Genomic DNA, 27,017 nt, shown 5'->3' on the forward strand with positions numbered 1-27,017 from the left:
TGTTTATTGTAAATATATATTTACTATTTTCATGTTCTTTTCTTATTTATTATTAAATATATTTAAATATGGCCTTTTAGAGAATATTTTAATCTCTGAGAGAACTTATATATATTTGTTGACAGCTCTGGCCATTCATGTTGGCCAAACTACCATTTGTATTGATATTAATTTCACTCAGTATAACTGGGTACCCTTGCAAGAGCCTTGGAGTGGATGGCATTGTGTCTGGTGGTGATGTAACTACCCTATAGTGTGGGCCAAAGGGGGCATAGCTAGTAAATCTGTGCCATCCTTTCCCAAGTGTGTGTATGTTTGTGTGTGTGTGTGTGTGTGTGTGTGTGTGTGTGTGTGTGTGTGTGTGTGTGTGTGTGTGTGTGTGTGTGTGTGTGTGTGTAGAAATCATCCAATACAAACACAACCAATAGCAAGTGTATTATTCCAAATACTTATGCTCACCTAGTACAGAAGTGGGCTCCATATTGCCTGTGACTCTGAAAGGATAAAATGAGCATAGGGAAATAAGTGAATTAATAAAATATTTCTGGAATCCCTTACTTCAAAATGGAGATGTTTAGAACTACGCATGTGTACATCCACACACACACACACACACACACACACACACACACACACACACACACACACACACACACACACACACACACTTTCACAAATGCATATGATCTGCCTTCACATTGATAGTCATGAGAGGTGATTGTAATTAAAACTTAGGACACTGAGCATAAGTGAGGTACTTTTGAAATGGTTTAAAAGCTTACTGACCACTAAGTCTTTCAAAGTTTCCTCAGTTAACATCCAGCTGGAGAAAGACTCCTAAAAGCTGCAGTGTCCTTCACCTCAATTCAGGGCCAAGTTCTGTTCATCATCTTCATTAATGGTTTGGTTCAGGAGGTCAGCATAAGTTAATCATATACAATGATTGCATGCTATTTCTAAGTTTAAGAAAGACATGCCTTTAACTTAATATAGGTATACAAGCTAAATTTAATAATTTATGGTACTGAGTTTGCATAAACAAAGTTGACAAATAATGGTAAATCATATTAATGATTTTTGAATCATATTGATGATTTTGGAATCAATAAAAATGGCATCTCTAAAAAACATCCATGAACCTTTAAATATGCCCATTAAGCATATTCATAGGTACAAATACTTAAATGATTAGGAATAAGGATATTTGTTCAGAATGTCAGTAGTTAACTCAGCAAAACTTAGCAAAAATAAAGTCCCCTTTCCAGAGGAAAAAAAAAGAGTCTAATTAAGGGTTTAAGCAGATCTTTATTCAATGCTGGATGAGTATGTACAAATACTTAGGATGATACCTCAACCTTTTAGTGCAAGAAATCTGAACAAAGCCTGACAAAATAGGGGGGGGGGGCAAAGGCCCAAAAATAGCAACAGATTTTAAATATTGCTCTTATAAACTTAGAACATTGCAAGAGTAACAGGGTTTGTGTTACCATACATGTCTTGAAGGATTTGAAGTCTGAAACTAAAATATATGTCATTATTTGGTGACTTCAATCCTCAGATCATTACAGCGATTTGCCAGAAAACCACAAATTTTATGAGGAACACACCAAAAATATGAAGCAAAAATCTGGACAGTCTGTGAAATCTGGACAGTTGAGAGGTATGCTTAGGGCTCTGGCTTCAACCTACCCTACCCATAAACAGCATGTAGGGATATGTGTGGATAAAGTACTAAAACAACTTAATCGGCAACAAATCTGGAAGAACCATTGAAATAAACATTTTCATTCCAAATCTAGAATATACTTTATCAGTAGTACCACTTAGCTATTGGTCTAACTGCCTACTCTTCAGGCTGCCAGAAATACTGTTCAGATTTGTTTTGTCACCCAGTATTTTCAGCATCACTGCCTGTCTTCATTACTGCTCTTGCTTCGCTAATACTGGCCTCATTTATATTCAGGTTGATGTAGGTGGACAATTGCCCTCCTTTAGTCCATAGCTATACAATCAGACTACTCTCTCTGCTCTCTGTATCAGTGGGCTACTCAACCTTTCTTCATACTAGCCACTGGGAAAATGGCCTTTAGTATGACAGCACCTTCCAAATGGAATACTCTTCTTTCACAAATGCCTAATGAAACCAGATGCAAAATTTTTAGATATAAGCCAAAACTTCACTTGACCAAAATATATGACTGCCATTGTTTTTGGATAACTGGCTAATATAATAGCTAAGCATGACAATGAGTGACTTCCTCAACTAGAAATCACATTTCCTAATGTTTTTTGTGCATTGTTTAACATGATTCTTGCACAGGGTATTGTTTTAGTGTAAATATATTGTTATTCATAGTTATACTGTTACTGTTTATATTAGGTTATTCAGAAACAGGTAGCACATCGCATTAAACAAAAATGCATAGTGAGTGGTGACATGCAGGGTGAAACAATTCAGTGGTTCAAATCGCAGGAATGTACTAGTGGGGAAATAGTGTGCTATGCATTTCATGCATTGGTTCATATAATTACATGTAAATGAGTGTCAGTGTGCTGCAAATGACTGTCAATATGGTAACAAGAGCTGTCATGTATGCAAATTATGACATCAAACATGGTACCATAATTCAGAAATGTATAGAAGTAATGCTGTCAGCTGCAGAGATCAGAGTTTCTGAATATCATCGTTTTTCAGTATACAAACATACTGCTCATACTAAGATGCAAGAAGTAGCATCTGCTTTAACTGGAGAGCATGTGTTAATAGCAGATGATCACTGTTATGTGGACAGAGGCATCAAACAGGAGCCAAGAGATGTGCCACCCTCCCATTTAATCAATGAGGATATGTAGATTGCCTTAACTACTGAATGTGAAGTTTTGTATGGTATTAATAATGTTTATAATGGGGATTTTTCTACTTTAAACAGGGGTCATTTTACTAATTTTTCAGTTGTTGGTCTCAGAAACACTATACCAGTTCCTTGGTGTGATGTTACAGTATGTAGAGGAGTGTGTTTTGTTTACACAGACAGCACAGCAGCACCAGCAGAGGAGAAAACTACACTGTGCAGGTATTCTACAACAGAGGTTGTTTATCTAAGGTCCTGGGGCCTTTGGCTGCACTCATGCCTCTATCAAAACCCCATCTGCTCCACATGGCATGTGGTACAGCAAATGTAAGGGTATATGCTCTGTCACCTGCTAGGTGGTATGTAGTGCACATGATATTATGGGCAATTTGTTTATGTACCATTTAGGTAGTTGCCATGACTCCTACATCTGGCACATATGTGACATTTATCAATATTTCATGCAGGGTGACTTTCTAGAAGGTCATCCTCTTGGTAGGTATACATATTGCCACCCACCCAAGATAGACCCGTCCTATGAATGATGTTAGCAAACCCTTATGTAGATGGTATATAACACAACAATATTACAGACTTGTGATATCATTGAACATGTGTTCAGGGTGGTGAAGGCCACTTCCGCTGTCTGGACACATCTGGTGTGCAATACTGCATGTTCTTGGAACCTACAGAAAGATATCTGTGGTCTGGACTATGCTTCATAATATGGTGCTATCAAAATTGATACATCAAAGGGAGGTTATATCATTTACTGACACATCTATGTTTGCCCAGTCTGGTGGCCTAGGGGGATAAAGCTCTGAATACAACCCAAATTATCCAGATTCAATTAGAGGCTCAGGCAACTTTCAGAGCAGCAAATAGAGATGGGAGTTACAATGCTTGGATCAATGGGCATCTCCTATATTGATCCCCAGTGGAGGCTGGGACAGCATGCTGTAGGTGTGCTATAAGAGAGGAACAAGGGTGGAGACATGGCTGAGCTGCTGCTGAGGTGGTGTGATATTCCACATGTCTCCATTGCACACCTGCCCCTCAGGCAATACCAAGAAGTCTAAAAGGAACAGGGAAAAGTGGGTAGATCACAGCAACACCCTCCCTCAATGGATGCAAAGAGGTGCTGCTTCACTCGATGCCTAAGGTCCATGATCAGCCCTAGTAATACTGGATTAGTCTGAGAGGGTAAGAAGGCAGCTGGTAGACCCAGTATGATGGCGGACTGGGGTGCTGGGCCAGTACTAATGAAGAAAGGGAGGCGGGATCAAAGAAAAAATATTGATTGACATTTCTATAGCAGGAGAAGGAGGATGAGTGAGGAGTGTTAGGGGAACCAGTTGTCGCATGTACAAAACACTACAGCACTTGTAAAAAGGCAGCATCTGGCCCACAGCTATTGGCTGTGACAAGACAAACACAAAATAAAACTATTGTATGCATTAACATACCCAGGCTATTGAACAGCCATAATGTGCATCAGTAAAACAGTAAAGGTTTAGACAGAGTATAGTCATCATTATTTGCAGAGGTCTAGTGAGGCTCAGCGCAGTGCTAAGGGACAGTAATGCTAGAAAAGGTAGAGGGGTCATGGGTGGTGTATGCGGTAGTCATGCAGGTATTCTACAACATTGCCTGTTTCTCTAATCCTGTACAAAGTCAGAGCAGTGGAGATCCCATGGGCAAAATGCTACTATATGTACTGTTTGGCCCTGTAGTATCATTGCTGGAGATGCTTTGTTCAGGGGATGGTATAACACCTTGGATACATGTATGGGACCATTGCAGAATCTCTGACTGTGATATCACATAACAATTATGACATCCAAACCTGCATGCATGGGCTTGATTAAGTGTTACTTACTGTAAGGCTATAAGGGATTAGTCTGGCACTGAACTGCAAGATCCTGAATGGTTTGCTCAGTGAGAGATGCCCGTGATGATTCCAGAAAACCATCAGCCACATCCATACAGCCAGTGACAAATGAGGCAATGGGAAGTTTGCACAGCATGGCCATCTCTGTGATACTTTGCACTTTCCATGTATGTCTTGTGAGTGTTCCTCCAATGTGCATCCATCTCCTAGCATGACCAAGGAGTCTGATTCCCTGTAGCCACATGTATACACCAATGGCTGACAATTAAACAACTACTTCTCTCACTAGGCATGTCTGCTCCAGGTTGCTATATGCAGTGGCACTCTGCATTCATTGCAGAATGCCTCATAGCCTCTACAGTGGTTGCAGGTCCTCATGCAGACTATAGCACACACTCAATGTCTCTGACATAATCTGGACCACAGACTGTACATCTGCTGATTGATGCCAAGGGCTGTGCCAAGATTAGGGAAGGTTTTGCAATAATGGTGGAGACATTCACCAAAATGCCTTTGCCTTTACCACATGCACACCTTAGAAGCAGTGCAGCCCTCTGGTGCCATCTGAATGGGGCTGACAAGGTTAAGACATCGAGTGACAAATACAGGAAATGCCCAAGGTTCATCCTGGACCTCCATAACCCATGAGCTGTGAGTAATATGTGCCCTCGACTGTTAGCATTTCAGAAAGTTCCTCTGTGTTCCATGTGCATGATACTTTAACTAGTAGCCTGCACAGACTCACTGATGGCGTATTAAAATGATGTCAAACTGAATGAAAAAAGCACATCATAGTAGTGTTTAGCAGACAAGTTACTCCACCTCATGTGATATGAATGGAACTCCTCTTCAAACAGATACTGTCATAAGAGACCCAAGCACTTATGTGGATAACTTCCTCTCATTCACATATCATGTTTCCAACATAGTTAGGAAATCTTATGTTAAGCCCAGTTAATTTCTAAGGGGATAGCTTCAAGATTCAAATAAATCATCAGGCCACTGTACTCTTTCCTTATCAGACTTATCATTGAATACAGTGCCCCCTGTGGTATGTAAAATCCAAGCATATTTCTCAGTTGGAAAGGGCCTAAAGATTTTTATCCAAGAAAATTAAAGGCCCTAAATCCTTCAACTACCCCAAAACATTAGCACAGCTCACCTTAAACTCAACATCCTACATGTTGATTAGAGGTGACTCATGAAAGACCCAGTCCTACCTGATCTTTTATTTCTTCATAAAAAAACAATGGTTCTACAAATACCCACACAAAGGACCTAAATGTACACCAACAAATAAGCAATGCTCACTGGTGGAAGAGATCCCTAACTCAACATTTTTCTAGCCTATGGAATAAATTATCACTATAGGTAAAACAATTTACTACTTTGGCTATCTTTAAGGCTAGTCTGATGACTGATTGGGTAGACAAACAATTTGCAACAAACATCATGTATAGCTGGGATTCTTTTGGGAAGTGAACACTATTAAGTGCTTAAAGGGTGGCACTTGCCTAGTATGTTTCTATGTTCTTATGTAACAGATGACTTGCATTTGAATAGCAATTCAGATATTATAAGAACCAAGCATGGGGAGGAAGCATTACTGGCTGATAATAGCTCACCCATCGTGGGGAAAGTTGGTATCTGGTTGACCAGTCATCTCAGAACAAATGGATACTTGTGCAGCACAAAAATGGCTGGGAAGTGTGATCGTATGATGGTTTATGTAGCCATTAGCATCACAAACATTCATGGTGAGAGATTATATGATGACCCATAGTGACATAGATGGCCATTTTAGCCAAAAGGGATGGGGTTATGACTTTGGTAAAACTGCCTTAGTTGTTAGACAAAGGCAGTAATGGCCTCCAGGACTGCCTAGATGATGGCCCTATTGGATAGCTCTAAACCTCATGTTGGAGATACACAATATGGAGGAATACACAAACTTAAGACTGATAGGGGAGATTAGGGGAATTGTCAGCTGTCCCAGAAGTAAACAACATATAGAAAAAATAATAATAATAGCAGTTTTGAGCTAAACAGTCTTTGTAAAAAGGCATATTCAGTAATTTGAAGTCAAAAGAATTTAATTATTTTATATCCTTATAATTAAACAAATATCTCAGTTTTACCATACTATTTGAAAGAGGAGTCATTATTTTCTTGATCAATGTGGATACAAATTTGAACAACCTACATTGAAATCTCATTAGTATAGTTACATAATACAATAAAATTGGCTATTGGGGGAATATCATTAATTGATTTATATAAATATCTGGTGACAGCTCTTTGTTTGGTATACCTTTCAGGTGCATCTGGACTCTTTATAACTTTTACATCAGACTGCCACTCAGTTTCTCTATGCATCTGAACTATAGAAAAATTCTTCGTTATATTTTCAGTCTCATCTGAAGGTGCCAAAAACCGCTGCAAAACTTGCCACAACTTTGTTCCTTTGTTGCCATTATTGGGGCACAGGGCTCTTTAATAACATCAGGCTTAACTTTTTGAATCAAATTAAGATGTAGTAACATTTTTATCTGTCTGAACAGCATTCATCATATAAGATAGTTTCTGCATAGATAAACCACCACATGGTAATGTTATAACTCTATCTGAAGTATCCAAAAATCACCATTTAGTTGTTTATTTATTTATTTTATTTTACTTTTATTTACCAGAAAAGTCTGTCTGAGCATAACAAACCCTTTTCAACAGAGGCTCACGGAGAAAACCTCCAAAGTGACAGAAGAATTACTGTAAAAAATTGAGATAATCTAAGCATTCTCCCCAACCTCAGTAATGTGCATATTTTTATGAAGTAGTTTAATAAGTTAAAGGATTTTTAAATTTGTTGATATTTGTCATATTAAGAGAGTTACACATTTATAAAACATGTGTGTCTTTTAGCATGATAAATATATGTGTGCATCAGTTTCCCTTTTGTATTACAGTTTAGTATAATAAGATTACCTATCATCTCTAAGTTTACAGATCTCTTTGTCTCTTCAGTTCCCACTCTGTTATACTTTTTTATTTGGAGATAATGCTGAATGAGCAAATCATTTAGGAATATTTAATTTGTAATTTATACTACTATTGCATACATTGGTATATAATATACAATTTTTGGATTATTTAATATTTATAATTAATAGAAGAGGATTATTAGACTTTTATGTAATAATGTGGGGAATAGTTTTAATTGCAACATATACAGTATAAAACTAAATTAACAGTCTCTTATTATGTTTCACATATATAATATCATATTAATTATTTGTAATCATAGTAGCTTTTGACTAGTTTTCTTATGACTTTTTAAGTGCGATAGGTAGAGTGATAATGTAGCAGTTTGTCTATTCGATACGTAAACTAGAAACTTTGGTATCCATGATAAATTGTGTTTTATTTGAAATATATACAGCTAAAGTTGTAGACTTGTCTTTCATTTTGCTATTTATGAGTTTTAGTAGTTTGGTTTGTAGAAAGGAAGAATGTAAAACAATGTGGAATGTTAAGATAGTGTTAGAGGAATGTATTAAGAGTGCTATATATAATAAAATTCATAAAGTGGATAAATGTGTCATATCTTTTAAAATAAATCTTTTTTTTTTAAATTCACAGTATTGATAGTTTTAATCTTTTATCTATTAATGTAAAAGGATTAAATAATGGCAACAAAAGGAAATCATTAAAAAGATATCTAAAATTAATTAGAGGAGACATTAAATTCTTGCAAGAGACTCACTTGATAGATAAAGATAAACAATATTTAAATAACTTAGGTTATGAAATGTTATCATCTGCTTCTTTTAACAAAAAGAGGAGAGGAACTGCTGTACTTTTGAAACATATACTGTAATGCCTAATGTCATGGAATTCAATAATGATCCCAAAGGTATGTATATATTTGTAGTAATTAAATATCATGGTAAACTCTTTACACTAGCTAATTTTTACTATATCCCTAGAATAGGTGCAAGAATGGCTAAAGTTCATTTAAACTTACTACAATGTCATTGGAAGGGTAGTTTAATTTTAGCAGGTGATTTTAACGGGTCTATATTACAATGCCGAAACCTCACTTACACAAATCCTGAAAGACCGACACATTCACAGTGAACTACAAGAATACTGAATGTCCTTAACTGTGAATTTCAAAATATTGAATTGCCATAGTTGGCCAACTCCACCGCCTGCTACATCCTGCCTACTCAAACAAAATAAATATGAATGTATTACTATATATGCACTTATCTTAACCCGCACCCTAACCCTAAGGTCAGTAACTATTGCACATTTATGTTAGGGATATATACAGGATACCTCACCAAACATGGTGTGGACAACTATGGCAATTTGGTATTTTGAATTTCGGGATTAAGGACATGCGGTTCATTATTTATGAGTCGGCCTTTCGGGATTCATGTAAGTGAGGTTTTGTCATTCTAATATAGACCCGATTTTAACTGTATATCTAGTATAGAAGAATCAAGTTAACAGAAAAAAGCTAAACTACTGGCATCAGCTAAAGCATTAAATAGATGGAATAGTAATAATAATTTAATTGATTTACTAGTAAAAGCAAAAGTTAAGTCATTGTTCTTCACTCATTATTCTTATGTGCATGGGACCCTGATTAGAGTTGATAGGAGTTATACCTCTATAGATTTATTTAATAAAGTAAATTATTTTGAATGTATTCCTTGTCCTTTATCTGATCATAATGCACTATGTATTAATATAGTAATTGAAATAAAGAAAAATCAGATTATTTATAGAAACTCAGTATATATGATGAAATTAAAAGAATTTAAGAATTACCTTAAGGAACAAATTGAGAATATCTTTGAATGATAATGGTCAGGTTAGTAAAGTTATACTCTAGGACTCCTTAAAAATTAATATTAAAGATAGAATGGAAAGATGGAATAGTTATAAACTGAAAGAGTAGGATAAAGAGTTGTTAGAAATACAAGATGAAATACACAAAGTGAGTTCTGAACAATAAACAAAGAATTTAGATAATACTGAAGTCATTAAAGACTTAATAAAATATCAAACAGTTTTAATGCATAAAGCTGAGACAACTTTAGAAAAAATACACAGTTATGTGATGACTTCAAAAAATCTACATAGATTAGCTAATAGAAGTATTATATTAAGCAAAAGTGCATAAATCAATAATATCTGAAATCCTTACACTAGTAAGTTTCCTTTAGACATAGAGGAAATGCTTAATATTTTTTTAACAAATCCATGTGGATCTTAATAAAGATAAACATAATAATGCAGGTAATTACAAAACTGACAATTATTTAAAGAAAAATGTTACTAATACACTTAATGGCCAACAGATATCTCTTTTGAGTAAGCCTATTACCCTGACATTTTCAAAGAAGCTTTTAAAAAAGGGCAAAATTATAAAGCTCCATGGTTAGCTGGTTTAAGTATGGACTTATATAGTCTGATTCGATTAAATATTTTAGAATTACTGAGTGACATTTTCAGGATAATTTAAAGTGACAAAATAATTTCTTCCTCATGGAAATGTTCTGTAATCTCACCTATACTTAAACAAGGAAAAGATAAGTTAGTTTCCTCATATAAACGTATTTCTTTATTAAATATAGACTATAAAATATTTTATTGCCTTTTCACTACAAGATTAATTCAAAGGCATGCATCTGGAGCATTTCTCCCAGGGCATCCCCTGAAAATTGCCTCTGTCTAAGTCGGACTTTCTTAGTAAACAAATGTTAAATAAAATAAATAATAAATAAAGAGACATACCAGGTAAATTAATTAATAACTATCAAAGAGGATTTATAGTCTACAGGTTAATGTACAATAATATAAAAAGGGTATTAACTATATTAGACTTAGCAAAAAGAATAAACAAGAAATTGACCCTAATTAGCTCAGATATTAAGAGAATTTTTGATTCTGTACCTTGGAAGTACTTGTTTAAAACTTTAGAATTGTTTGCATTTCCAGAACAGTTTATTGGAATATTAAAAAATAACTGTATAGAGACTCCAAGGCATATGTTAAAATTGTATCTTACATTTCTCAAAGATTCAATTTAAACAAAGGCACAAAACAAGGGTGCCCCTTGTCCCCTCTACTATTTGCATTAATAATTGAACCCTAAGCTATTAGTATAAAAAGCAAATACCAGATTTATAGATTCTCTATTAAAAGAGATTGCCAAACTAAAATTCAGCTTTTTGCAGATGATATTTTACTAAATGTAGGAGATTTAAATTATTCAATCGAAGAAATAGATGAGGAAATTGAAAAGTTTCAAGAAGTATTGCTGCTGAAATTAAATAATAATGAAACTGAAACTTTAGTGTTAAATCAATTACCAGGTAGTTTAAAGATAAATATAAATATAATTGGGAAAGAAAAGAACAAAAAATATTTAGAAATAAAAATGTATCAAAATGTGTGTAAGATTATTAATACTAATTTTGAAAAAGGAACTGAAGAAGTGTTACTTCTTAAAAAAATGAAAATAATGTTTTTTTTTTCTTTTGAGGATAGGTTAGTACTTATTATAATGATTATATTACCCAAGATTTTATATACACACTGATGACACCATGAGGTGAAACTGGTCTGTGGAGATGTTGACCTGTCATAAAAAGTTGAGTATGCATTACTGCTTGGTTTATTTCTTTATGTGCTGGAGTACTTGTGATTTTATATATATATATATATATATATATATATAGACACATATATATATGTGTGTGTGTGTGTGTGTGTGTGTGTGTGTGTATGTGTGTGTGTGTGTATTGGATTCAATAGCTTTAAAACCTGACAAAAACTTAAAAAAATGGAAAAAAATGTTAACTCCATTCTTAAGACTTCCTAAAAAGCCAAGAATTGCTTAAAGAAATCATATACGATTATGCAAGTATGGTGGCATTAGCTTCCCAAATGTAGAATCTTATGCTATTGCTGCAAGTTTAACTCTATTATACTCTGGATAGACTCAACATACACTAATCAATGGAAAACTATCCAGGAGCAGATTATACTAAATTATTAAGTTTTAAGTTTATTAAATATGATAAATTAGAAATATGTGATCATCCTTTCTTCTGGTCAACAAAATTAACTTTAGAAGAACATTCAATCATTAGACATTGCATATATGTAATCAGTTCTTAAAATAGTTAAGAAATGTGTTTTTAAAATTGTATTAATATCAAAATTGAAAATTTGTGCTTTTCTGTTGCATATACCTCTAGATTTAAGGAAACTCAGAAAATTGTTAAAATGAATTTACTAAAAAAGGAATGAATTAGTATTATGGTCTGATTGTTTTGAAGAAGGAAAAGCTAAGTCCTGAATATTTAATGAAAGCATATAAGTTCGATGAATCTGCTAACCAGTTAATATTATCCATCAGGAAGAAATTAAATGAATTTGTGGATAATATGACTGAAGAGGAACAGAACACTAATCCCCATTATATTAATATATGAGTGCTATTATCGAAGATAGATTGACCTACAAAGGAAGCTTGTCCAAGTTATATAAGTTAATTATAAATAATAATAATAATAATAATATTGATGCATATTTCTGGAACCTTTTAGATAGTAGTGGACTGAATGACATGGTAGATGGTAAGCATAAATCGTTGTTACTTAAATTAATTAGTCAAACTTCTTCAAGTTTATACTAGGGATTTTTATGTGAAAATATATACATAGAATGTTTGTTACTCCCTTTAAAGTCTCTAAGTTTAGTAAAATGACTTTTTCAATTTGTTGCAGATGTAGTAAAGATTTAAAAGCTGATTGGATACACATGTTTATGGATGTGAAAAATTATATGCATATTAGGGAGATATAAGTATGTTTTTAAGGGGTTATGGTCTGATAATTGTTATTTAACTAGATCAGTAATACTAATGAATTTTCCATTTCCTGTATCTGTAAAAGCCAAAGAGCAGAACATTTTTGGGACTCTCTTGGCAGTTTCAAGAAAAGTTTATAAAAAAAAATGGAAAAAAAATCTAAGTTGCTACATTCAAATAATTTTTACATTTAACAATTGATCAGAATAAGATTTATAAATCATACTAAGACTTTTAGTGGTTGAGATAACCCTGAAATGTTGCTATTGAAGTACCCTGAAATGTTGCTATTGAAGTATCAAGACTCAATGCATTAATTGTATAAGATTACCTTGATGATTCAAGGTATTCCTATCTTGTATAACAATATGTGATGTTGGATTTCTTCCTTTCTTTGTATATATTTTAAATTAATACATTTTTTCTTTAAAAAAGTCAAGATAATAATAATAATAATAATAATAATAATAATAATAATAATACAGGAGTTAGCACAGCAATAGCAGCATAGTTACAATAGCATTAACATTTTGAAAATGAAGAGACATTTTTGTTTTATTTACAATTATGACTGATACATTTACTACACCAAATAGTATGGGGAGATTTTCAAGAAGCAGAATGCTGTGTATGAAGCATTTTGAATAGTTAGGATGGAGGCATTTCTAATAAAGATAATTAGAGCAGATTAGGGTATAGTTACAGTGGTACTCAGAGAAGTGGTACCTATTTAACAGTTAAGTGGATAGCAGATGGATGAATAACTGGTTTGATAAGAAGGACATTTTGTGGACTGACAGAGCAGGTACAAACTGAGTGCTATTAGGATATACATGTGGTAGTGAGAAGGAGTTACTGAATGACAGTGTGTACTTTGTTTTCCAGGTGAAAGTTAGATTAGACATTAGTAGTAGTGTAAGAGCTTTGGGGGTGATAGTGCAGAGTAAAGACTCCAGGATGGTAGAGGAGATTAGTTTAAAAGTAACATTGCTCTCGTTTACAGTCTGTTCAGTTCTTATATCACTCTAGTAAATTGGAATTTATTCTATGCTTCCATTATAGGAGGTAACCTTCACCCTTCCAAAAGAACATTGCAGTTTCCCAGTATCTTAGCCAAAGTACTCAGTCATTATACAAATACTGCTTGATGTCTTCTGAGATGATAGGTCATGTCTATTCTAACTAGCCAGTCAAAAAAAAAAAAAAAAAACAGAGTAATGCTTGTAATCTTCCATCATATTAATACAGTGAAAAACATTCTAAAAGTTTACTTTTCACATCGCAGCATATAGTTTTCATCTCATGAAAGGCTTAATGAAAGGTTTAATTGAAATCTTTATTTTATAGGCATATTTGTCTGTGTGGACTACATTCAAATAAAAGTAGAATGGAACACAAGTCACTGTAAATTACAACTGTAGTTTATCTAGAAGGTGAATGCTGGAACAATGATGAAAAGGGACAGATTAAGATCCACAAAGCATCCTCATTACAATATATCAAGAAAAAAATGTATGACATTAATTTGACTCATCAAATCAAACCTTTGGAAGTTTTAAAGATATTTCTCATCAGTGATAAACACGAAGTAATGATTACATAGATATCTTATCAAGTAAGCCACATTCTTTTAAAACCAACATGGTTATTCAGAATGTCAATAATCAATATATAAGATGTTCCTTAGAATTGTGTAACTATGGTACTATTTTGCCATAAAAATAATTTCTATTGTTGAACAGTAAACAACCTGATTTCAACAAAATTATATAGCTTTATGAGCAATCTGGTTATGATTATGCAACAGCAACGGTTTATGTCCATGTTATATACAAGACTAATCAAAACAGAAATACTTTGTCATATTATTTAGTTTTAATCAGCATTGCTTGGAAACAACTCAGATAACAAAATCTTTCCTTAGCAAATATTAAAGTTTTCTTCTCAAACATTGTCTTTACTTCATTATTTACAGAAAAGAGAATACAGCTAAGGAATACACACATGGGATTTGTTGATAGATATCAGTAGTCTAACAAATCTCTACAGTTGATCGGGAACAAGATAAATAAGCTACATCAACAGTCATATTTCCATGACATCCACATCTCCAGCTATAATTGGCTATAAAACTTCAGAGAAATTTAGGAGCTGCTTTAAATACAGTGTCCCTGAAGTTACAACTAGAAATGCATACAGATCCTGTGGAACCTCCTCTAATAAGTCAGATAACTTTCATTTAAAGTGAGGGAGTATTTACACTGTGATAAAAGCCTTATAAAAATAAAGGACCCTAAGCTGTCATGGCATTGGTGGCCTTCCACCAAAATTCATAACACTGGCTTACTTTTCACTGGGTATTTCCCATGATCTTATTGATAAACTGAGACATGACAAAACCAGAAAGAGACATTACATTGTTGTGGAACATTTTGAGACAGTTTCAAATAATTTTGGGATAAAGAAAATTAATAAAGCTAAAACAAAGGCAATAGGGGTAAATTGTGTACCCACAAACTAATTGGTTCAGCAATATCCTTATTTATGGGGACATGATAAAATGAAGTATTTAGGAGTATGGATTAAAATGATTCTGGTGTGACAGCTAAGGATATGTAGGAAGCGACTAAACAAAATATAATACAAAAACTGAGAAAATGGAAGCTTTGTTACATGGATATGGAAGGTCAAATACAAGCAATCAAAATGTTTTTAGTCTCTTTAGTTTTATGTACAGGGAGGGCATCTTTTTATCAACCAGAAGATAAGTTGTGGATAGCAATTAATAAAGAGCTGAAGGACTTTATCTGAGGGGAAGACAGCAAGAGTCAAGTGAGGTAAGCTGATTCTTCCAGTAGAACAGGGTGGATTGGGATTACCCAATTTGAAGGGGTACTTCAGAGCTACACAGTTAAGCCTCCTATACATAGCACAAGCAGAAAACTATTATTCAAATTGAAAAGGGATGATGTTGAAGAAGGAGGGAAGCTCAAGAAACAATGATAGAATGGGATTTTGGATGCAGGCCTTTAAGAAGAATAACAATAATCATACAGAATATTATATCCATAAAGTAGCAGAAAGTATTCTAAGAACTAAACTCCAAAAACCAGTCGTAGTGAAGGAACCACAAAAAGATATGTGGTTGACAAATGTTTATTTATTAACATTGCAAACTGCCACAATAAACTGTTTTCATCAGAGAAACACTCAAACTTCATCAGATATAAAACTCTGCTCTTTCTTCACTTCCCTTATATACCGATAGGTGAAATTACATTCCAAATCACTTAAGCATTTAAAAAGCCCTATGTTATTTAAAACAGTTCATAATTATGAAAAACATAATAAATAATGTTAAAAAACTACATTTCCTATCTTGATTGAATGAATAAATTGAAATATAAATCAGCATTACAAAGGCATATATAATATGATGAATCAATGAAATAAATACTTAAAAATAGTGAGTATATATACTTGTATTAAATGTCGTACATCGTTAATGCCCCTAAAAACACTAGAAGAGTGTCACTGTAAAAAAACATACTAAAACTTAGCATAGAAGTCATGACAGATAAATATAGTAAAGAGTTTATAATACCATTTCAAAGTATTTCATTTACAATTTGGCTGATCTAAGTTAAGTAATGGTATGATAAAAATGTGGTCATTTATGCCACTTTCACACATTCATGTCATTCATACCAGGTTTCAATGGTGGTGTCCCTGATGTGAGCTCGGATGTTCCTGGAACCAGCAACACTAATTTTTAAACTACTCCACATCTTTTATGTTCTGCAGCCAGCGCTGAAGGAGTACAACAAACATTTTCACCAGTGACAAGAGCTGGTTCTCATATGGAGTTAAAAGACTGGCTTAACAAGGGATTATTGTTCAATTTTACTGACAACAGAAATAAGAGGACTCCAACTAATGATACGTATAGAGAGTCCTTGGACAAACTGCAAACAGCCTTGTTAAGGTATAAAACTTTACATTTAGACAACGTTTATTTGTATAAGTGCCTAAAGAAACATATTGCACTAAAGGGATTAAGAACATTTAAATACCCAAACAACGTGGTGGAAGGAAGTGATTTCCACAAGGAACCTTTAAACATATTTAATGACTGTGACCTGGAGATAGTGAAAGCTATCACCAGGAATAATGAAAGAGGAATAAACAGGTTGCAAGAATTCATTGATTTATATAATAATAGAGCAGTTAATGATCTGATATTCAGCATAGAAGCAGAAAAGAAAAGATATTATGACATCAGGTTGCAAACTGATAAAAAATGCGAGGATGTTTTAAAACGTAAATATAAGAAACTTGAGCATGACTTTAAGGAGTACCAAGAAGGGAGGCTGTACCCACCACCCCCTATTCACAATAATGTATTCTTCAGTGAAGGTCCAGTGCAAAACTATTCCAATTTCCATCAATCTGAAAATGTTATGCTTAATTCTAAATCTGGGAGGGGCATGAGCATAATGAAAAAACTTTAGAGCCTTTCCCACGTAGATCAGAAAGAATACGTAACAGGAACAAGAATAGGAACCACAGCCATTTTTACAGGGGACATTACCAACAGGGGGAGGGTTACTCAAGGAATTGGTAATAGATGTAGAACCTGCCACCACTACCACAAGAGGGGAAAATTATGAAGTGGTGAGTAAAGCTGGATTCCACATTTTCAACTATAGTAATATAGAGGCAACAGATGCATTTTTTAGCCTATTTACCAAAGGTTTCAAATTCGTACCTAGTAGGACTAGCATAATGGCACAAGTTATCCTAGACGTAAACACTTTTACCAGGAAATTGAACTTGGAGAATATGTTTGGTGACAACATTACTAGGATAGACAATACTTTACCTAGGAAACCTAGTACCTTTAATCCACCCATTCATCCTCAATTGAGGAATCTGGAGTTTAGTATAGAAAAGCAAATCAGGGATAAAATAAAGTATAGTAACAGTATACCTAACCTGGATGTGGCGAAAAACAACCTTTGACTACATTACGGGAAGATCCTAATATTAGGATCATGGAACCGGACAAGGGAGGAGGAATCATTCTAATGGACAAGATTATATATGATGGCAAAATGTATTCCATTCTACATGATGCACTGAGATACAGTAAAGTATCCATTAATGAAATAAACATTTCTTATAAAAAGATAGATTTGGCCATCAAAGATTTGTTCAATCAAGGGGTAATAGATTATGACACTTATTTTTATTGGGAAAATAAGTACCCCATGGTGCCATCCATTTTTGGGGTACCCAAGGTCTATAAAGATGAAAGAAAATCCCCCTTTAAGACCTATTGTTGCAGCTGAAGGTTCTAAGATCTCTCCCTTGTCTAAATTCCTGGATTGGAAAATGAAAAATATATGGGGTAAGGACCAATATTTATTAAAAGATTCCTGGGAATTTCTAAGTAAAATTAAACCAGAGTTAAAGGTACCACAGCTTAAATTTGTCACCATAGATGTGATGGATCTTTTCTCCATTATACCCCACAATGTAGGACTAGCCTGGTTGGAAGAGGCCCTTAGGACAGGTTCTGGAGCTTCAGACGACATTTTTTTTAACCCTGGAACTGGTTGAACTAATTCTTAATAATAATTTCCTTTATTTTGAAGGGGAATTTTTCAAACAGGAATCTGGTGTAGCAATGGGGGCCAGTTGTGCCCCCACGTACGCAGATATTGTTTTATCTGTGTGGGAGAAAAAATACATACGTCACAGTAAATGTGTTCAGTTCTGGAACTTGTACACCAGATTCTTGGATGATATTTGTATTTTCTGGATTGGCACTGACCAACAATTAGAGGAATTTATCATCTATTTAAATGAAAGCACCACCTTTTTAAAACTAACCCATCAGATGACAATTCAACAAGTTAACTATCTAAATGTATCTTTATATGTTACAGAAAATGGGTTTAGGTCTACCATATATAGGAAGCCCACTTTCTCAAATACATATACCAGATACACAAGTGCCCACCCACTATACCAAAAGAGGGGCATCGTGAAAGGACAGTATGTCTGGGCCTGTTGTATGACATCCCAAGATGAGGATTATAACAGAGAATGTGAAAGTCTCACCCAAATGTTTACTGAAAGGGGGTATCCACTTGGATTAATAATGGACGTACAAACAGAGGTTGGTTCTGGTAGACCAGAAAAATACAGACCCATTTTAGGAATAGGAGAAGTTGAGTTCAATACACAGAGAGACAACCAACAGGAACTTGAAGCCAGTCCAGGGTATAATAGGATGTTTGTTACCAACTTTAGTGCCAATGCTTACCAAATAAAAAATATTGTAGAAAGTGAATGGATTAAATTCAGCGAATTTACAGATTTACCCAATTTAAAAGGGAAAACAGGGAAAACTGTTTTCCGTAGAGGGTACAATATAAAAACTTCCTTGGCGAATGTCCAACATCCCTCAGTATTCTCTAGTAAACCAAAAGTTACGTACAAATGTGGCGCATGCCCACAATGTAAATTTATTTCCCATAAACAGGAAATATATGTTACAGCTAGGAAATGATGGCTAAGAGCAGCCACATATTCCAATTGTAATTCCCAGGGGTTGGTGTATATCATCACGTGTGAAGGGTGCGAAGGGTTCTATGTTGGAAAATCAGAGAGAACCTTGAAACGTAGAATCTATGAGCATATGTTTGATATTCAAAAGAAAAGCACCCGTAATGCTCTGTATAAACACACTCTAATATGTAGCCAAACCAAGCAAGTTTTACTTTTATGTGATTGAAACAGTCTCCAAAGAGCTCAGGGGAGGCCCCTGGGAAACAAAATTAGAATATAGGGAAACTTATTGGCAAACAGTTTTGGAAGCCAATATGCCACATGGCATGAATGACCACATTTCTATTGTACCATTACTTAAACTTTGATCAGCCAAATTTAAATGAAATACACTTTGAAATGGTATTATAAACTCTTTACTATATTTATCTGTCATGACTTCTATGCTAAGTTTTAGTATGTTTTTTACAGTGACACTCTTCTAGTGTTTTTAGGGGCATTAACGGACTAAGAAATTTAATACAACTTTATATAGTCACTATTTTTAAATATTTATTTTATTGATTCATCGTATTATATATGCATTTGTAATGCTGATTTATGTTTCAATTTATTCATTCAATCAAGATAGGAAATGTAGTTTTTTAACATTATTTATTATGTTTTTCATATTTATGAACTGTTTTAAATAACATAGGGCTTTTTAAATGCTTAATTGATTTGGAATGTAATTTCACCTATATAAGGGAAGTGATGAAAAGGCAGGGTTTTATATCTGATGAAGTTTGAGTGTTTCTCTGATGAAAACGATGTATTGTGGCAGTTTGCAATGTTAATAAATAAACATTTGTCAACCACATATCTTTTCGTGGTTCCTTCACTGCAACTGGTTTGTGGAGTTTTGTGTTTGCTGTCCAGCCATACTCCGTTTTTTTTTTTGGTTTCCTGTATTCTAAGAACTAAGCCAACAAGAGAATGGAGAAAGGAGATTCTGCCTATAGGGATGACTACAATTAGGGATTTAAACAATAGGAAAGAGGGGGCTGGAATTTATTGGAGGAAACTGGCAAAGGAACCAAGGTATTTGGAGCAAATAACTAAAGAGGAAAAGATGATAGAATGGGAAGATGCCAAGAATTTATTTGGACTGCAGATTAGAGATTGCCTTCTCCATCAAGGATTGATATCAGAATATAGGTTCATAGGTGTGTACTAGGCTAATGGCCCATAGAATTACCCTGGCATCATACCACCCAACATTAGTTCCCAGTGCCTCTGTCAAATAGAGTCACTGGAATGATCCCCGGGGTGAATTTTCTATTTCCCATCCACTCATCAAGATTTCTCTTGAAGACGGCCAGTGAGGTGTTCTGTTTGACATGTATGGGCAGTCTCTGGGTTATGAACCTGTCCCTCTAGCATGTTTTGTTGATTGTGGTAATGAGGTTGAGGTCTTTGGAGCATGTAGTGTGGAGGGACTGGGATTTTTTTAGCTGTAGCATTTCTAACAGAGCTGATTCAGACATGACTTTGTAAGTCAAGAAGAGATCGCCTCTAAGTAGACGATATGAGACATAGAATAGTTGGAGTTTTTTGAGTCTGTCCATATAGGACAGGTGATTAAGGCCTAGGATCATCTTTGTGAGGTACTTTTATGGCCTCTCCAGTTGTTGCAGCTGTCTAGTGAGGTATATGCCAAATGGAGCATTTGACTTTATGACTGGCCTAATGAGGGAAGAGTAGAGGGAGACAATGAACTCTTTCTTCCCGGATACAAAACCCTTAGTAATCAGATGTGTCACATAGAAGGACTTTCTGACCAATGGTGGTCAAAAAGAGGTTGCTGTCAACCTGTGTTTCCAGAACTCTTATAATGCCTTCTGTGTTCAGTGGATTAACATCAATGTGGTAATTCATGGGAACTGAGTTTTTCCCAAAGGGGAATGATAAAATATTTTTATTGAGCTTTAGGCCATGCTTCTGAAATCCAGTCTTTGGTCTCAGTGAGGCCTTTCTGCAGGATGTCAACATCACTTGAGGAATTAATAATAGCTCCCAACTTGCAATCGTCTGTGAACTTTTTCAGCCAGAGTCTCTTCGTTTTGGCCTGGACTTCATGAAAGTAGATACCAAACAGGAGAGGCCCCAGGACAAAACCTTGTGGGACTCCACTCATGACTGGTCAGCAGTCTGACTTAGAGTCAGCTACTTTCACACTGTGGGTTCTCTCTGTGAGCCAGTTTGCAATCCACCTAGTGATATAGGGGTTGATGCCTAGCTTAGTGAGTTTTTCTATGATTCCTGAGTGGGGAATGGTATCAAAGGCCTTGGCCAGATCAAGGTAGGCTGTATGAATCAACTTGCCTTCATCCACAGCTCTGGTGACTGACTCAAAGAAGTCGACCAGGTTGAGCAGGCATGATCTACACTTCACAAAACCAAACTGTGTGGGATCCAGAGTTTGGAGGTTCCCTATATCCTTGTTTATTAGGTCCATGATGATGCATTCCATACCTTTGCATACTTTGCATATTAGACTCATCAGCCTAATGGGGCGTTAGGTTCTCAGGGTCTGTAGTCATTCCTCCTTTGTGGAGAGGGATGACTGTAGCAGTGTGCCATTCAGTAGGGGACAAAGCCTGAGATGAGGCTGTGATTGAGCAGGGCACACAGGTGCGGTGCCAGTTCACTCTATAGTTCATGTAGAACACAGCCAGGGATATTGTCAGGTCTCATAGAAGCTGTATTCTTGGCCTTTGACAGTGCTGTTTTATCCTGTGCAGCAGTAATACTGGGTGCCTGGCAATCTACTGGTATTGTGATTGGTCCTTTGTGAGGGGGGTAAAGTTGGCACTGAATCTGTCGACCAGTATATTGGCAATATCTGTTGGTTTGGTATAGGTGGTACCATTGTGCAGTAGCTTAGAGCAAATCTGTGTATTGCAGTGGAGATTCTTTACATAACTATAGAAGGCTTTGTGGTTGTCTTTACTATCTGCTGCAATTCTGTTTTCATAGCTAGTTTTAGAGGATTTGATGAGGGATCTCAACTTTTTGTTGAGGCTGATAAGGGAGTTTTTCCAGTCTTAGGACTTCACCTTATTCTGCATCAGATTCTTCCTTCTGTTGTGGAGTTTGTTTATGGCAGGGGATCACCAGATTGGCTTCCTTTTTTTGGAGGAGAGCATCTTGGTTCTATTCGGTATGGTGAGATCCATGCATTTGTGTATGTATTCGTACCATGCCTAAGTGTATGATTCAGTGGTCATCCAACTATTCTCCATTTGCATGGGTGCCGTGAAGTTAGCCACTTCTGTTTTAGGAGCCCAAAGTTAGCTTTGGAGAAATTTTTCATGGTGGTTACCTTTGCAGGGGAGGTGGGAGGGATGTGGATTTCCAAGGTGATTAGTTTGTGGTCGGATCTAACCAGGGAGGAGTTGACTATTGGTGTATGGCAACAGTCATCCATTTTAGTAATATCCAGGTAAAATATGTTGCTACCTCTAGTGGGGGTAAGAATGAGCTGGTCCAGGACATTGGAATTAATGAATTCCAGGAAAGATTGGGTAAGTGTATTGGTACATGAGTAGTTTTCCCAGTTAATGGAGGGGTAGTTGAAGTCAGCCAGTATGAGAGTGTTAAGTTGGACCCTAATATTCTCTAAGGTGCTTAGGAATGTGGAGTGTGATTCTTGGGACATGGTTGGTGACCTATAGCAGGCTACAACCTGAATCGCTGTCTTACCCAGTGTTAGCTGCACCTGAAGTATCTCTGATGCTTAATGTTGGGCTACCAGTCTGGAGGTGTGCGCATCCTTTATGAATATGGAAACATCACTGCCTTTGGAGGTTTGGTCTAAGTTCTGGGGCCAAAAGGTGTGGAATGAGTTATAGCCTGGTAGTATGGGGTGCTTTCTGTTGCTTTTAACCAGGTCTCTGTTACAGCACAAATGTTGATGTTTTCCATTTTAAGGAGTTCTTTGAGTGAGTGCATTTTGAGATTTAGACTTCAAGCATTGAGCACCATAACCCACAGATTGCATTTGTTTGTAGCTGTTACGGTGGTAATTTGGTCTTTGGAATACAGCCTAAGAAAGGCACGAGAGGTTTGGCAAGAGCCTTAGTCAGTATCCAGAAGCCCAGGGGTGACAGATGCAGGCCATCTCTGGCAAAGCATTGAGGTCTGTCAATCATGTCATCCCAGGTAGCCAGATACTGGATCCCCTTGAAATGACACCAGAAACTTAGCCAATTGTTGAAATCAATAATTTTCTGCTTCTACTGTGGTATAATTCTGGGTGATTTTAGGATGTTGCTCAGGGCTAGGGTCATACCTGCCTGGGCTACATAATCTGAGAGCTCCTCCATGTCTCTTTTTATACTATTTGTATAGGCAAAGAAAAAGAAATAGGTGGGGGTTTCTAAACAAAAGACCAGCCATGGTAGAGTTTTTAGTAGAATCTAAAACAGAAGCTGTCATTAAAAATGGGTAATTAATAGAGCATATGAAATGCTGCATGATAATTATAAGAATCAGAGGAGTTTAGAGAGGATTGTGAAGAGAGATTGGATAAGTAATTCACAAAGAAGCAATGGGAAGATATATGTATGTCTCCCAAATATGCAAATTTATCAAGAAGATTTAGGAGTTTTAGTTGGAAATGTTTGCATAGATGTTTTTATACCCCAAGTAGACTCCAGAGAAATTTTCCTCTGGTAGATAGCAAATGTTGAAGGTGTGATGGGAAAGAAAGAGGTAATTGGGAACATATTTTCAAGGAGTACAGTGAGATGGTGGACTTTAAGGATTTTCTGCGGGATGCTGTCAGAGTTGCTGGGTGGGCGGATCAGTGTGATGAGGGAGAGGATTTTTATGAGCTATAATATATTATCGAAATTGCCTAAACATTATAAGGCCTTGCTGTCTCTAATTCTGGTGGTTACCAAAAAAGCAATTACTAGAAAATGGAAATCAAAATCTAAACCAACTGTATTAGAAGTAATGAATATAGTAACAGAGATAATACAAATTGAAGTGAAATCTTTAGAAAAAGGTTGGAGCAAACTACATAGGTAAAAAATGGGAATTGTGGGAACAATACATACAAGGGATGAATGCGGTTTAAAAGAAGGCAAGACTTAAATGAACTATGTAATGTTTGACTGAAAACAATTGGGTAGATTATAAATGATGTATAATTTAGGAAATTGGGAGTGCCAGTTTGGTTTATGATGTAAAATGCTTGCAAATAGGATTGTGTTGGTGTGGTTTGCTTTCATTTATATAAATATATGATTGCTTATGTCTTACGTGATGGTTTAATAAAGAGGTTTCTTGTTAAAAAAGGGGCAGAAATTAAATAATTTATGTAATGTTGCTTATGTTATATGATATATAGCAATATATGTGAAGCATAATGTTTGTTAATTTTAACTTAACATGGTTTGATTACTTTTATATAAATGCAAATCTGCATATATCACATGTGATGATTCAATAACGGTGTTGAAAAAGGACAATTTCTTACCTCTACACAAAGAATTAACATCCACTTTGCTAAACTATTTAAGGCCTATTGTCATAATGAACTTTACGAACTATTTTATGAAGTGTACTACATACTAGAAATTGACAACCTACCTTAAATCACAAATCATGCTTGGCCATGGCAATCATGGTATCCAGAATCATTTTGCTATCAACATTGCTCTACGTTAATTAACTGAGTACATCTTGGAAGCTTTAGCTGAGGCTAAATCAGTGGTGAGTGTATTGCTAGAATTCTCAAAAGCTTTTACGACCATCAATCACTCCAAATTAATCCATTGGCTGTTATCTCTCTGAATGCATGAGATTGTCATTAGTGTATTCAAAACTGAATGACAGAAGTAATTTATGTTTTCTTGAATGGGTTAGTCCCACTACACAGATGGCCTCTTTTCAGGGAAGACCTGAGAGTTTTTGAGCCACTAGGTTGGACCAGAGGGCTGCTACCTTTGCTTTGGAATCACAGAATGGAGAAGGATGGCAACAGCATTGAATGGCTCCAGACTTCTTTTTGCAGATCAGAGCTTTTAGTTTAATTAATGCAATGATTGAGAAGGAGTCTGGTAAGTCAGTAGTGATGCACTGGAGAGAATCTATTTGAACTAATTCTACTGCAGTGAAGAGGACAGATTATAGGTAAAGGAATTGTAGTTAAAAAGCTGGTAGAAAATACTAAAAACAATATGGAAAGAGAACATTTATGTAGTGGAATAGCTGGTTATAAGAGCATGTTCCCCAGCAGGTCTTCATGCAACAATGAATTACAATTCAACAAGGAAAAAGAAAAGAAGGACTATATATTTCTTAAGAATTTTCATATGCAGCAGTTGTGGCAGTAAATCAATAGAACCAAGAGGTAAATACAGCAGAAGAAATTCAGCATGAACAGATGGGTGGAATACCATTTATAGATTCATAGATTGTTATTTGGCTAATGACTAGGGGGCCTTTCTAAGCTTAGCCAGGTTTTCTGAAAAGAATAATGATGTCCTGTATCCAAATAAGATGTTGCAGACCAGACATTTATACGCTACCTCTATCCTTAAGGGACATGGATGCCAGGCCCGGTGTAAATTTCCTATTCCCCATCCACTGGTCTAGGTCACGCTTAAACTGGGTAATAGACGAACGTGGCTTGACATGGACGGGAAGCCTGGTTCATAGGAGGGGTAGTCTCTGGGACACATATCTGTCCCTCCCGCATGTTCTGTTTATGTCACAGATAAAATTCAGGCCATGGACCTTATACTCCATTTTTCAGAAGAAGACTTCAAACGAGAATTAAATTAAAAAATGCTATTTATTGATAGGTCCTTTATACTAAACAATGTTATTTCTGCCATGGTGGCTTATTATAATAGACATTACTGCTTCAATACATCAGGGAAATAAACCTTCTGTGAAGCAGAATTTGGATCTTTTTATTGTCTGAAAAAGTTTATAAGCGAGTATGAAAAAAAGTTTTGCTAGTCCTTGGAGGGACTATGATTTTCTGGATGGACATATACAGTTAAAATGAAAACTGACTATATAGTTTAGAAAACTGAACTAGATAAAGGTAAACTGATTTTTTTCCATAAATATTTGTCAAAGGGAATATGAAATAAAAAGTTGAAAGTGAAAGAAAAGTGTGGACAGGAGCATGGGAGATCTGAGTGACTTTGAATGCTGATTAAAAGAAATTATAGCATGTATCAAAGGTGATAAATAGTTAACAAATAAAAAGGAACTACAAAATACTAAGGCCAATCCAAATCTTGTATTATTATTATTATTATTATTTATTTTTTTGCATGAACTCTTCATATTTAGTACAAGAATATAATAAAAGAAGATGTGGGAAACGTGGTGAATATGGCATTCAAAGAGGAAATATAAATCTAGGAGAGCAAATCTGGAAGTGACACTCATTTCTGGTTTGATTGTCTATTAGTATTAGTGGAAGGAAGATTAAGTGAGGAACTGCAGTTAGAAGTAAAGGGAACTGTAAAAGAAGAGCTGACAAATAAAATAAAATGAGACCACCTAATGAGGAAGGAAAAGGGGAAACAGAACACATCAGAACCAGAAATTGCCAAATGGAAGAAACAAAAATAATAAAAAGGGAGAGAAAGGACTTCAAGTAAAAAAAAATTGTTCTGGTTTGGAAACATGATGATGATGACGATAAACAAGGGGACAGCAGTTCTGAATCTGAATGACAGGTAGTAAAGTATATAGGGTGTAGAATATGGAGAAAAATGGGAAAATTAAGGAAGGCATG

The sequence above is a fragment of the Protopterus annectens genome, chromosome 4.part1, assembly GCF_019279795.1.
Source record: "Protopterus annectens isolate FY-2018-M chromosome 4.part1, PAN1.0, whole genome shotgun sequence".
Taxonomy (NCBI): Eukaryota; Metazoa; Chordata; order Ceratodontiformes; family Protopteridae; genus Protopterus; species Protopterus annectens.